Below are 3,069 nucleotides of genomic sequence, written 5' to 3' on the forward strand. Positions count from 1 at the left end.
TTATATTAGCGCGCAAGGGCTCTCGACGACCTGCGAAGATTCTCCATTTTTCGGGATTTCCATAGCCCAATCGACTATTGCCGTTCGTTCTCGAAGCATCGAGCTAGGCGTCCCGAAAACGCTGGAAGCTGCGTTGCCGCTGTGCGCTAAAAATCAAGCCGCAACAGTATTTTGCGCCTCGTTACCATGTACCTACAAGTAGAACTTTTAGTCCTGTATTGGTATCGATTGAGCCATTGATTGGCCACGTATCACAAAGTTCTCTGTGATCTTCCTACAATTTGTCATACTTGCGATGACACGTTGTGTTGACTTTTGTGATTATATCGCTCTGTACATGCGTAGTAACACTGAAATTTAACATAAATAAAAATCGCGAACTTCGGATTAGGCGTAGGTGACACTGTGTCTGGCATTTTTGTGTTGATACCGTTCTGTGTTTCAGTACGTTGAAACGCCTCGCGTCTTACGGCGCAACTGTACAATACTGTGCTGTGTTGCGCTTTAGTATTGATGTTGCTCTGTGTCTCAATGCGTAATAACACCTCGCGTCTTACGGCGCAACACCTTAAATAACACTAAAATTTACACTAATTCAAAATCTCAACCTTCGGATTAGACATGAATAATACTGTATTGTCTGGCACTTTTGCGTTGATACCGCTCTGTGTTTCAATGCGTTTTAACACCTCGGGTCTTACGCGGCAACTGTACAGTTGAGTTGATCGTTACTGTGAGCGTGAAAGTGTATTATTTTCGTGGTGGAAACCTGCTGGGCCTGGGTAACACTGTGTTGTGCGGCGTTTTTGTGTTGATGTCGCTGTGTGCCTCAATGCGTAATAACACCTCGCGTCTTACGTTGCAACACATGTCGCACTTTCCGCAAGACGTGCACAGTTCCTTGGATCATCTTGTGAGGCAACTAGTCTTTACAATAAGAAAATATGTTGCGAATTCATTTATTCTATTTATTAAACAAGACAACCGGCGCGTGTCATGGTCTCTCTTCAGTAAAACCAAAGAAGAAGAGATTGAACGTATCACGTATAACAAGGTCATCTCTGATATCCCTACAATTTAGCATATTTGCGCTGACACATTGTATTCTGAACACCTGAAAATAGAATATGTTGTTACTCAGGCCTAGACTATCTTCGTTTTCTTCTTGTGCTATACTCTGCCAGAGCGTAGGCGACCACTCGGGCATACTTGTGGAACGCATCATCCACAATGGGAATCTTGAACATTTTTTTATTTCTTTAATATATTTGTCTATCTATAGAAATCGCGCACACTAAATATCTGCCCTCAAATCGCAATATTTAAGTTGCAATAAACAATTGAAGTTGTGACCGCAAGCTATTCATTTGAAACGACACTAAACGCGCGGGAATTGTCGTGACATATCGCTGGTCGTTCTATCGAAAGGCAGTACGGGAATACGGCTTGTCTGGATGTTTGAATGTTCAAAATTCGTGCTGTGCTTTATTAATAATGGAAGCAACTCAAGAACAATTTTACAAATGCTGTATGGTGCCACTGTGTCCTAGTACAACTTTTAAAACGCCAGAAAGGCTATTTATTCGTGTACCACGAGATAAAAGCCGGCGTTTAAAATGGTTAAAGGGTAAAGGTATGCAAAGATATTTCTGGGAAGACTACTGCCCATGTATGTTAAGATCATTTTAATGTAAGTATAAAAAACAGATTTGATTTTGTCTATTGTATAACAGATAAATACTTTGAATTTGTATTTTGTTTGCTTCTCGGCTGCATTATAGCAGTAAATAATCACCTCAAAAATAGTTAATTGCTATACTAGACGAGAAAAGAAACAATAAGTATCTGCGAAGGAAAAATCTCGTTTTATCGTCGTGCATTTACGTTAAATAACTACTATTCTTGTCATACAATATTAATATTAACACATATTTTTACATAACTAATATTATTTATTTATTCTGGCTAGACGAAGATATGGATAACTATGTTAAATTCAAGTTAATGAGAGGTCTGAAAAAATTAAGGCTATTGTACTTGTAACTTGCACCCATCCTACTTCGGAAACTCCATAAGAATACCTTCCCGATGTGTAAATAACGTTTTTTTTACTTATGACATATTTTTGTACTTAACATTGTTATTCTGAGTAACTAAGGGTATATTTAATCAGTAACGCTCTATTTTGCCGAATGCCGAATCACTTTTAATGAAACAATACTTTCTTATCTTTTGTTGAATCACTTACATTTTGATCAATAGGTCCTATTTGAATTTTGAAAATTAGAGCCAGTAAAACCCCAATCTGACATTTTATCGATTTATATAAGTAAAACTATTGACTATTTTGTATATAAATCTACCTTTTAGCTTTAACACCATGAACCTCAGCAAGAGTAAAACTTTCGGTATTTTTTATGTAACACCATAAACATATCACCATGAGTGGTAAAATGTCAGATTGTCCTTTTACAAAACCTGCGTCAGTCATTTTGTAATTTTTTTTTTCTCCTAATCTATATATATAAAATTCTCGTGTCACAGTTTTAGTTACCATACTCCTCCGAAACGGCTTGACCAATTTTGATGAAATTTTATATGTATGTTCAGTAGGTCTGAGAATAGGTTGTTATTTATTTTTTATACCCCTAAGTGATATGGGTGCTGCCATAAACCCCTATCTTTTAATAGCGATATTAGTAACTCAATAAATTTCAACACGAGCGATAGATGGCGACATTAGCTCCCTCCCTTGGTGTTATGCATTGGGTGTTTTAGTGCAGGTTTCGCGGTCCCTACTGAAGAGCCCTAACAAAAAACCTTGCTCTGAATTTGTCAATCACAAATTCCGACTCCCTAAGCTCTGACCACAACCCAAAATCATACTGAACGAAAACTTCCTACCAAACCCACTTCAACCACTAACATACATTGACTGGGGCGCTCTCCGACACTATCTACAGGAAACTACGATCACGGACACCCCAATAATGACCATCCAACACCTGGACTCTCTGAACGGCATCCTCACCGAAAAGATCACCGAGGCCACCAATAAAGCAACAACTT

The sequence above is a fragment of the Dendroctonus ponderosae genome, unplaced genomic scaffold (assembly GCF_020466585.1).
Source record: "Dendroctonus ponderosae isolate FM_Combo_2020 unplaced genomic scaffold, Dpon_F_20191213v2 Dpon_F_20191213_1, whole genome shotgun sequence".
NCBI classification, from domain to species: Eukaryota; Metazoa; Arthropoda; class Insecta; order Coleoptera; family Curculionidae; genus Dendroctonus; species Dendroctonus ponderosae.